This window comes from Pezoporus flaviventris, unplaced genomic scaffold (genome assembly GCF_033815535.1).
Source record: "Pezoporus flaviventris isolate CSIRO_AGI_PZ_B2104156 unplaced genomic scaffold, CSIRO_AGI_Pfla_v1 ptg000001l, whole genome shotgun sequence".
In the NCBI taxonomy this organism is placed as follows: Eukaryota; Metazoa; Chordata; class Aves; order Psittaciformes; family Psittacidae; genus Pezoporus; species Pezoporus flaviventris.
In genome coordinates this window covers 9,553,317-9,565,361 of record NW_026892549.1, presented here as the reverse complement: position 1 = coordinate 9,565,361, position 12,045 = coordinate 9,553,317, and the positions used below count along the sequence as shown (strand labels likewise).

Genomic DNA, 12,045 nt, shown 5'->3' with positions numbered 1-12,045 from the left:
GCCTTTTACACTTTGGGACTTGCACTGTGGAGATAAAGCATTTTCCTGCTTTCTCTTTCTGAAAGCAAAATAAACACTTCTGGTGGTCATACGGCAGTGTCATGTAGATATAACTGAACTGACTCTGAACCTGCTTGCTGGGCTGGAGCAGGACTGTAACCACATTTGCACAGGGCTCTGCTTGAGGGTATTCCCTCTGTTGTGCTCCAAACAGAGGAGCTAACATGGCCATGGTTCTTCCCAGAACGAAAGTAACTTATTCAAAGCTACTTCAAACATCCCTGCAAGTTATTGCACCACACTGTGCGAGTGCCACCTAAAACCAGTCTCCTGCACTTCTGTGCACATGGTCACATATGCTGGCACAAAGGGAATGGAAGATGCAACTACTTTGACTTGCTAGTATGCTACAGGACTTTATCACATTTAATTCCAGATGAATAAAATTTTATCACAGTTCTGCTGTTATCTGTTAGCCGTGTTTGTGTTTATAGTAACATCACTAAGCAAAATTTGCAAGGACATGTTGAAGGATTTGAGAAAAGTTTCATGCAAAATATGAGACCAAAAGTTGGACAGTTATTTTCTGTAGATCTAATTCACATGGAAGTCAGCAGCATCTGACTGCATTTCTCTCTTGCAGTTGTTTCTCTTAGCCATAGATTCCCATTAAAACAGCTTTTTGACAACAAAATTATTCAGTCATTTTATTTTAATGTGTGGCGTTATGTAAGTTGGGTGGCAAATTGTCTTCTCGAACAGATTGACTTGTTTTACCTGTGGGGAAGGAACAGCTGAACAGCTAGGAGGGAAATCTGCCAGTTCAGAAAATTTATTGTAACTTACATATCAGAGACAGAATTGTTTGGTTTTGAATGCTAGTTTGGTTTTCGTGCTTTTAATCTAACAGAAGTCTTTATCATACCATTTGAAATTATCCTCAGGGGTTGAGGCTATCACTGAAACTTGCAAAATTAATTGATACTTATTCTGTTGTTCACTGTGTTTATATGATTACAAGATGAGTTTTTCGTCTTTATAGCATGCAATAAAATCTTCAGTACTGTAGTAGAGAAGCAGTGTGATAAACCAGAACAGCCTTTCTTTGATACACCTGCCCTTTTCTATCCAGACAAACAGAATGGAGGGTTTTTTCCTTGCAGGAAGACTAAGAAAACTTTCTCCTCACAAAAATAGGAGTTGTTATATTTCATGGATTTAAAGTAATCATATTGTTGAAATCCTAGTGTGTGTACAGTTTATTACTGCTTTCTACAACAACCCAGGATTTTTCAAGAGAATAGCAGAGAGAGGCCTGAGGACGTGCATTGAGATGCTTTCAGCTGAGACTTCATGGTATTGTCCAGGGCTTTGAGAGTATTGACAGCAGTAATTCCTAGACTGTAATTTCTTGGCGGTAACCCATTTGGGCTTTAAGCTTACGTCCTGATTACTTAACCTGTGACATGGATCAACTTTCAGTGGATCTTAGGGGTGTTAAATAACCAGAACACTGGCAATGCATTTCAGATAGACTCCTGTTGATAACAGTCAGTAAAATGGGATGCTTTTATGAACTCGTATGTCACAATATGGAATTATATGGTATTAAAATGATGCATGTCATTGCAGCTTTTATTTAATAAGTCATTTGCTGGTTCCTCCCTGTCCTGCTTTGAAGATGGAATTGAAAGACCCAAAGAGAACTTTAAATGATACTAAAATATCTCAAACAATTTTAGGATTGTTGTTGTCTTACAGCCTTTGGGACAGGGTGGTGCTGAGTGCCAATTTTGGTCACTGATTGGCTACACATAGCCTGGGTTTAGTCAGCTGTATTGGTTTCACAGGCAGCATTTTGGCCAGAGACCAGAGCCACTTGTGGGTACTGGTTAACTGCACCTGGGTGTGCTTTGGCAAATAGAGTGGATGATGGGACTGATCAGGTTGTTACTAAGTCCTCATCAAGGGATTAATGAAACATGTAAGAGTAAATAGTGGGGAAAGTTTGTTCTCTCCTCAAGATCTTATAGGTTGCCCAGGGAGGTTGTGAACGCTCCATCCCTGGCAGTGTTCAAAACGAGGTTGGACGAGGCCTTGGGTGATATGATTTAGTGTAAGGTGTCCCTGCCCATGGCAGGGGGGTTGGAACTAGATGATCTTAAGGTCCTTTCTCAACCCTAACTGTTCTATTCTATGATTCTGTCTCTGAGGCAGGAAAAAGAATTGGCCTGTTTATGCGTTTCCCTGTTCTGGTGAAGGCAGAAATAACAGTGGTTGTACCCCACACAAAGAGCTTCGTACAGCAAGCATGGGAAAAACAAGGAGTAAAAGTCTAGCAAGGGAGAATGTAATTTGCCTGAGTCAGTGCATTTTTTATTTTTTCTCCACAAGCAGCAACACATCAGGAAAAAGGAGGAAGGATATCTATCACAGAGAGACACAGATTATCATCTGGAGTGGAAAGGTGGGGATGGGCTTACAAATGGCTGAGAGCTAGATGGCATCTTTTCATCTTTATGGTATCCCTTTAATATTGTATTATCACATTTGGTGTTAGGAGTGCTGTGTACTCACTTGTTTGAGGAAACTACTTGGAACTGCTTGTTATATTGTAGATTTGCATAATATGTTTAAAAGCAATTTAAGTACAATTTAATTCGGATTTATGTAATCTTCTCTGAAGAAATTTTTCTCTTAATAAGCTGATGCGCTGTCACCTCTGTACCACACAGAGTAAGGCTAAAGTTTCCAGCCAGATTCTTATCTCCATCTGGTGCATACACATGGGAGGACAGTTTATAAAGCCATCTGAAATAAATAAGTTGCATTTCTTATTTGCTCTGTTTGATCTGATTGTTATCTCCTGTAACAATGCAGGAGCTAGGAAATAGGAGCTAGGAAATGAGGGATGGAGAAAGCTGTTTTAGTGCTTGCTCTCACTCTGGGAAAATGCCCCTTTATTTGGTGCGTAAGGGTGTCAGGATGGAGCAGGACAAGGTGAAGAATCGAGTCAAGAGTGCAAGGCTGTATTGATGGCTGTCTCTGGGCAAGAATCTCTGCTCTGACATGTACAAAAATGTAACTGATTACTCTAATCCAAAGGCCAGTTCATTGATTAAAGAGGAAAATGGGCTTTCATCCAGGAGGGCAGCAGAAAACAAACAGCTAGACTAAAAAACAAGACTATTTAACCATCTGAAAGAGCATGGAGCCATCACAGCTGCTGCAGAACCTGTCACGACTTGGCTGCCAAGAAGCCAGATGCTTGCATCAGAGGAATGTGTTTCACAAGCCGATACCTCTGCTTTCTGACACACAGCAACATGTCCAAAAAGGCAGGAGGAGAGTGCAAATTAGTCATCCCTCGCATTAGGTGCTAACCTTGCCAGAACACTGACACTGGTAGAAATACATGTTTTCATCAGAAATAGGTTATGGAAATAACCTTCTCTTCTTAATAGAGACCACTTTCAATAGCCAGCTGGGGACCACTGACCATATGTGAAGTTAAACACTGCATAACTGATTTAATGATTGGATCCACTGGAATCTAAATTTGTGGAGGCTTACCCATGTGATTAAGGATATACAAAAAGCCCTTGAACGTACATTGGTTTTGGGCCTGCTCCAGAATCCACTAGTGCCATTGATTTCAATTAACTCTGGATAAGGTCACTAGTGGCTGAATCAACTGCCTGATTCCAGAAACAACAGGAAAGGCAAAGAAGGAATAATGGCTAAATCCATGGAATTAATGAGAGCCAGTTCTACGTCCTTATATTTAGTAATCACATTTAAAACGTTTCTGAGTTCTCTTGTAAGTGAGAAGCACAGCTTCTGCCTATCTCTTCCGGTTTCAAGTGGAACACTCAGAACAGACTTCGTATGATTTGCTTAATATTGTATTTTACAATGAGGCAATATATAGTGAAAACCAGTGTCCTTTAAAGACATCCCATCAATTTTCTCCAATGACTGCTTTTCATAAATGCTACTGAAGCAAAAATTATGGAACTGAAAAAGATTTAGAAATAGAATGCAAATCACCGCTATGGCTGGAAAAATCATATATGTTCATTTTAGTTCTTAGTGCATCTAAAAGGCTAGATACAGCATTTCATTTTAGCCATTCTTTTTCTTACATGTCAGAATAGGGTACCAAGACTTCATCCTCATGCTTAAAGACAGGGTTTCCCACAGTGTAGGATGTCAGTTAGAGTAACTATTTATGTATAAATGTCCTCTTTCAGGAGGTAGAATATAATCATTTTAGTGACAGGTACCAGAGAGCACACAGGTCATTACAGAAAGCTGCCCAGGAGGTTATGGAAGGGGGATCATGGCAGTGCCAGGCACTGAGCATGACTCAGAAGGACAAACCAGACTGATAATAACCTATGACCCTGTATGTAGTGGAATGGTTGATCAGAATGCAGTTATTGTTGTTATTCATTATTTGCTGTTTTCTCTGAAGTGTAAATTCATAAATGTGTCAGAGGAAAGAGCTATTGTTTGTTCAAGCTGTAAAACCTGCTTCTGCGAAAGTCCTTTCCCCTATTCTTTACACGCAGAGGAGGTAAAATGCTTTGAAAAATCACCTAGTAAGGTTAAAAACCAAACTGTCTCCATGATCAAAAGGTTACCAGCCTGATCAAACCACTTCAACTAAGGCCCTTTTTGACAATGAGTATCTTATGAGATTCATACACTGCCCCCATATGCTTCCTTCTATTTTCTCCACATGTATTAAGTTGTGTATCCTCTTTGCCAGCTACCCCAGCCTCAGGAGTTTACTGTGCTAACTTGTGATTATCCCACATGCTTTTAGGTGTTTGTTTTGTAACACGTACTTATCTGTGTAGGTAAAAATGAGAATAATAGTAATTTTCAAGTAGCGTTTTGCTCTTTAGTACCCTGGTGTCATTAGGAGAAATTTCTGTGATATTTTAGGAACCAGTTCAAGACTTCTAACCATGTGCAGCTCCAAGGAGAGTGAATTCTGCAGCCTATGATTTATTTTACTATTTTTTAAATTTACCCTTCATTGATCTGAGTATTTATTGTGGGCTATAGATATAACAGCTAAGGATTCTATTCTACTCTATTCTACTCTGTGCTGTACTATTCTTTTCAAATAAATATTTTGGTATTTTAATGTCCTATAATTTAGTCCTTCTAGACTAAACTGCTCTTCACCCTGCCAGCTTGTCTGTCCTTGTCCCAGGAGTAGTATCAGAGGGTAAAACATAGCTTTTATGTGGCCTGCAGGTTCACCATCTAAAGCTGTACTGAATCACACTGGACTTGCAGAAGAGTTAGGTATTCCTGAGGGCAAATACCCCTTACCACCTCCCTTTCAACTTGTTGGGCTGTGAGGCTGATCACCTAGTGCCACAACTGTATGGGTCTGTAATGAGAGAGTGAACCCAGAGGCCCTTGGGTCTTGGACTGGGAAGAAGCTAGCACATACATACAGCATGTGTGACTGCAGGGACTTCTGCAGTGCTTCAGGAAAAGTTCTGTGTAGTTTAGGTGACTTAATTCCATCCAGTTATGTGTTTTATGAGAAGATCAGACCTTTGTTTTTGCTTCTTCAATGAGGAGGAACTTTCTAAGTTAATAATAAAGAAAAATCAAACATGGCCAGTGAACCTAAAGATAGTATGGATTTTGTGTTAGTATGAGACATGGGGTCTTTAACTGACCCTGGTTATACTGCAGTACATTAATTGACATGCTTTACTAATATCTTTCTGTACTTATATCAGTTTGTTATGTCTCATCTTACCTGTCTTCCCATGGGCGATGAAGCGGTATGAAGCTCAACTTATTTTTTCGGATGGGTAACTCAGGTCAGCCTACTGTGCATCAGTCTGGGAGCAGCTCCTGCAGCTCATGACTTTAACATCTTTATCTTTTCACTCAACCTATAGCTATGCAAGGACTGAATTCTGTCATGAATTTTGCTCTAACAAAAGCTGTGACATTCCTTCCAGAAATAAGCTGCATCTGCAGAGCCAGTAGTTATATCGTATGATAACTTAGAATAGAAATTAGATGGGTAAGTGCACTGGCAGCGTGAGCTAATGGACACTCCCTTAATAAGGGCTGTAATTTGAAGAATGCGGAATCTGTTTGTTTACCCTCATGGGAATTCTCCCCTCGGAAAGAATAACTTGCTGGTTAAACCTGCGAATCTCAATATTTATTTCATTCCATGTTTATTTCTACAAGATCCACCAGTTCTAAAAGGATCAAGGTAGAACTTGCTTAGATGGAAATCTGCAAAAAATTGCTTTTGGCCAATTGAAATCACTTCATCTACAGTGCTGCCTGACCAGAGATATGTGAGCAGTGAGTCTGCTATCTCTTGCTCACCTAGGTGTGCTTAGCCTGGACATGCATTAACATTCTCTAGAAAGTTTAGTGAGTACTAAATTTTACTAAATAATACAAATTCTTCCTGGGAACAGACTGCATTTTTTCATAGAATCATTGTAGAATCATAGAACGGTTTGGGTTGGAAGGCGTCTTAAAGATCATCCAGTTCTGAGCCCCTGCCATGGGCAGGGACACTTTCCACTAGACCAGGTTGCTCAAAGCCCTGTCCAACCTGGCCTTGAACACTTCCAGGGATGGGGCAGCCACAACCTCTCTGGGCAACTTGTTCCAGCACCTCACTACCCTCAAGCCTTAAGGCTTGTCCTTTTGTATTTCATTAAACATTTTGCTTTTTCACTTAAATCATTTTTTTTCTTATTTTATGAATCTATACACTCTTGTTTTTTCTACGTGTGTGTCTGCGTTACTGCCATGGAAAAAAACAGTTTTGTTTTCAATAGACCTGGAGTGTAACCTGTGTTTTGCAATTTTATAAATACTTCTAAAGGCAGGTAAAAAAATGCATCTTATCCTTGGTCTGAGGAAGCACACTGTAAATCAACATCAGGTTTAAACAAAATCTAAGTCTTCTGCAGATCTTATGCATTTGCTTGTTCAGCTGGAACGAACCGAAGCTTTATGGAGCTGTATGTGTGAGCACACAGCCTCTTTTGCGTTTGCTTAAATGGAGTAGCTACACTATGGCACTTGCAAAGCTGGAGCGAAAGCTGTATGTTTTGAAGTTCATGTTATTGAATATTATGTGTTAGTACTTATTACTCCCATAGCCCACTTCATCTTCAAAGCATTTTGAAGACTTCCTGGATCAAATAGTAAGCTCTCAATGAGCAAGCTATAAACCCTTGGTGGGTTTATATCTTGCAATGGAAGAGGAACACAGCCCTGTATGTTTGAGTCAGGGTGATAAATATAACTTGTTGTTACACAGCATGATGTTTCTTGTGTGCTACAAGCTGATTAGCCACAGGAATAAATTGAGGTGGATTTATAACAGATCTCCTTCAAAAGCACCAACTTACATTTTAGAAGCAGCAAGCAGCAGAGGTAGTGATTGCCTATGTAAGCAGTTCCAGCAAGTTCAGTGGCACTTTGTCAGCATGGTATTGCTGCCACTCAGAGCAAGCACCAAGAAAATCTGTCATTTAGGTCACACAGTTTTTTTTTAATGGCACTCTTGCAGGCGAAAGTAAGATTTTAGTTGATGCTGACTGTTATTGTTCTAGTGTATCATTGCATCTAGCTTTATTTACATCAGCTGAGGGTCTGACCCAAAATTGATTTGCTGTCTATAAATACAGGGAGAGTGGGGGTTGTTGCTTTTATATGAAGCAATTAAATTGTGGTAAAAACTTGGCTTCAGCTCATCACTGAGTTTTGGTTGTTTTGGTGTTTGTGGGACATGCAGTCTGGGGTATTTGGATATGAGTAGCCAGGTGTTTCTCAATACTGAAGCTGTTCATGCGGAAGTGTGCACAGATAACAGAGCTCAACCTGTCCCAACTCTTAGTGGTGCCCCTACAGCATCTGAAGTTCTTATTTGAAAGGACTGACTTCTGAGAAATCAAGGCACAGACTATCAGCCCCTCTCTTTCAGCAGGAATTCTCAGTGCCTGATAGGTTCAGATTAGTAGCTGGACTAGTTCTCAGGTGAGTACTCCATGCCTGGCTGGGAGCCAAGTGACTGTTTTGGCTCCAAAGCACTACTTGGTCTTGGACCTCCACGTCTGAGAGGGAAAGGTCAGTAAATGCCCTTAGTACCTAGTGAATAACTATGTTTGATGCTGTTTCTTGATTTCTTGTATTTTTAGTTTTTGGAAGCAAGAGAGTTTTCTTCAAAATGCATTGTAACTGAAGTAGAGCTGTCTTAAATCTTATAAATTTAAGTTACAAAAGTTTGTAATTCTGTAGGGTTTAAAATTAGGAATGAGTTGAAACATTCTGTTTACTAAAGTTCTCTGTTCTGTGCTTTAAAATTCATGCAGATTTGCACCCCTAGTTATGTGTGTTTAAATGAACAGACGAATTAGGAGAATTGAGGGGCAAATTTTGGAAAAGGTACTGATGGCAATTTTATTTTTTCTTTTTCTCCCTGTGCTTTTTCCATGTTGAAGCTGTTTAAGTTGTTCTTCTTTTTCTGCTTTCCCTGCAAGCACTGTTTATTCATTCTAAGAAAACATCAGTTGGGTAAACAGAAGTATTTATATGTGAAGCACTGAAACTCCTACTAAGATGCAGATTGTGCTGCAGGGAAGATAGTTTGGGCTTTTCTTTTCTCTTTCCTTTTCTTTTTTGACAGTCGGTTAATAAAGACTCAACAATAAGCAGCTGCCTGTGATGTCATTTGGGACTTTGTCCACAGAGCTTGTATTTACAAGTACTGAGCAACTACATAGCAGCAGCAAACCCAACTATCAGCAAACTTAATGTCTGCTGTTACTGGAGGACTTCAGTAGTGCTGTGGATGGTGTAGAAAGCTAACTCTGTTCTTCTAACCACAGACTTTTAAAGCTTGTTAAATAAACACTGGATAAACTCAAGAGAATTTCTGGACTGCAAAGACTTCTTACGGTTCTGAGTTCTCCAGAGCTGGCATGTTTTGACTGAACTGCTGCAAGTAAGACTTTTGCTGTTTTGGTGTTTTTATCATCTCTGTAAAGCTTATTTTCTCTAGAAGTGTGTCAGCATTGCTATTTGTAGTTTTGCTTTAATTAGAGCAGCAAGTATGTAGTCGTTAAGAGTAATTGCAGCCATGCATCTAAGTGTGGTTCAGCAACAGAGTAAAGGACAAATGAAAACTTAATTCTGGCTTTTGTTTGCATGAGGCTACACTGAAGGGGCTGTCTCTTAATTTAAGTGATGAAGCTCTTAAGATTCTTAAAAATCTCTTGAGCACTGTCATTAACTGAGCAAAAAGTAGTCTGTCTTAAGATTGTTCTTTTATCATTTCATGGTATTTATCTGAATATTCAAAGTTAATTTGTATTTTTAATATAATTTCCTTCTTTATTTTAGTACAGTTTTCATTAAAAATTGTTTTTCTCCTTAATGCAGGCATTGATTTAAAGCAAAACTTGACTATTTTTACTTTTAGCCCCTGTTCAAATTCTGGAGGTATGTAAGTTTAAAAGAACGAATCATACAGTGCTTTGAAATCTGATGTGTTTTGGATAAAATGAGTTGTCAGTTATGTGAGAAACAGTATTTTTTAGTTTGAGTGTTTGTTAGAAGTACAACAAATTCTGAAACATCAGTGCAGAAACACTATTACACTGGTAAGTGCTGTGAAAAAACTTTCTATACTGACAGCTGCTTGTGGGACAGAACTATATTTCTGACCACTGATTAACTAATTTTCAGGACAACTAGCTCTGACTGTCATGGACTTATTCCCACTTAACACAGGGGAAACAGACCCATAGATTTGATTTATTTAAACTTTGTTTACCCACTTCAAAAGCTGATAACAAACCGCATATCTCCTGCTTCTCATTTCAATCCTTCACCAGAAGCCCATTCTGAATTACTGCAATTTCAGTTCTAGTGTCTTTTCCAGGGAGTAACCTGATCACAGTACTGCGTATCAGGAACTCTTTTATTACTGTTTACCTCTATTTAATGATCTGCCTTTGAAGAGGTAAAGCGCATTTCTGAAGAATGAAATCAGAAAACTGATTGGCACTTATATGAGGGTAAGTCAGTATAAATCAATCAGATAGGAATGGAGGGATTCCTCTTGAATTGTTAGCACTATTGATTTTGTTTTGCTTTTCTTGCTACTGACTTTGTTTACAAGGCCTCTCAGTCCTACACAGGAACAGATTTTTGGGGCTTCCTATTAAGATTTGAGTGGCTACAAGCACGGATGCCCCTCTCAAATGACCCTGTTTCTGCAGGCGATCAAAATCTGTCTTTCTCTTCTTTTGATGCTCTAATGTAGCTTGACATGTCAAGATACTGTGCAATTTGGGACCTGTTGTTCTGTCTTTGGAATTAAAGCATATTATCCTGGGAAATAAAAAACCCAAAACAACCCTAAATTTAGCTCTGCATTAATGCCATGCAAATGGCAAAGACTTTGGGGTCTTAAATAAGAGCGTAGAGTTTTATTCTTTAGTTGTTCATCCTTCTTCTTCAGAAATAGTATAAAAAATATTTATGTTCTTTGAAAGACCTTTTTGTAGCTTGAAAGCTTCCATTAAATACAAGAGGGAAGAACAGAGAATTGTGATGGAGCCTTTCCCTGAGGAGAAGGAATGAGTTTAAGGTTAGGTGGTTTCACCCCTTCCATGATGACTCCTGTGGGCCAGTCCTTCCTTTCCTCTGTCGCCTTGTGGCAGTGAATTGATAAGGGTATTTACACTTGCAAAATATTCAGGTATCACGTTGGCAAATACCTAAAAAATCCTAAGTTAAAATTTTAAAAAAGCTCATGTCCCACTTTTTTTTATTACTTCAATTAATTTTAAAGGGAAGTCCTAATCTTACAAATGTGAATTTGAGAAAACTTCCTTATGAACTTCTCTGCTGTTGTTCTTGTGCATGAGTTGTGTCTAAGTGTTTAGAAGCTTAAATTTAAACAATTAGAAATCCTGCCCCAGTAACGTACAATTCCACTTCAGTCAAGAGCAGATCTTCAGCTAATTACCTCCAGAGCAGAAGCAGACTCTCAAAACCTTATGAGCCTGGGGGCATTTTTTTTTTTCATTTTCCTCTGTTATATTTCCCTTCTCACATTTACATTTTCTTCCTTATATTCTCACATTTACATTTTCTTCCTTATATTCCAGTGTAGCAAATTAGGATACAGAGTGAGATCACTTTTCAGCAGAGGGATCCCCTGGTTGGATTTTCCCTGGATCTGAGAAATCTGCCCTAGGATACTGCATATAATCTGATAACATTCTGGGATGGCATTAAAGGGAACAATTGCCAACAGAATGTCAATTCTTTTGGCTTTCTCACCATCTGAAAAGAAATGGAATAAGTGCAGACTCCAGCCTGTCAGCATCTGACAAGTGGGACCGAGGGTGGGATAAAAGCCCCAAAACAAAGGAGCCGAAGGGAAGCACAGTTGGCTGAGTAGCTTAGCATGCTTCAGACAGGGCCAAATACGGTGTGATGCTCTGCAGCTTCTGTGTAGTTCTGCACGTGTTCAGCTCCTGGCAGGATTGGAGCTGTGCTTAAGAACAATCTATGCCAAAGCTGCCAGAACACTGCCAGAAGTTGTAACATGTCATATACAGGTTTATTACTAAAATAGGATAAATGTACAATGTAAACACAAAATAAACCATTAACACTTTTAATACTTTGTTCTGTACTCTCTAATGATACCACTCATGTAGCATGCAGAAACCTGAATTACGTTAGGTATTCCCGATGGTTACGTAAATTAGTCATGATGTTTGGGGGATGAAAATTTAGATAGATATTATGTGAAAAATACTCAGGAATTTTTATGATTCCACTGACTTGCATTCAGGTGAACCAGAGAAACATGGTTTGTTCAGCAGCGATGGCTTCTGGAAGCTGGCAGTAACATTGTCTATGGGCTATGAAAGATGCAGACCCTGAAAAGCAGGTTGGATTATAAAGGAATGGCTAAAAATTATGATGCTGAAATATGGACTATTAGTAATG

General features: G+C 39.1%; 1 protein-coding gene across 10 annotated transcripts in view; it reads left to right on the top strand.

The window, feature by feature from the left end:
* NCKAP5 (NCK associated protein 5) overlaps window positions 1-12,045 on the top strand; it is a 507,525-nt gene that overhangs the window by 88,162 nt on the left and 407,318 nt on the right. For 3 of the 10 annotated variants that reach the window (XM_061442190.1, XM_061442334.1, XM_061442281.1), the window contains exon 3: window positions 8,904-9,019. The exons of 2 other annotated variants lie outside the window; for them this stretch is intronic. The gene's annotated coding sequence lies outside the window, so the exon portion shown is untranslated. Of the gene's footprint in view, window positions 1-7,653; window positions 8,143-8,903; window positions 9,020-12,045 lie in introns of those variants that run through there. 5 more of the 10 variants (XM_061442729.1, XM_061442119.1, XM_061443036.1 and 2 more) reach the window with 4 other exon arrangements.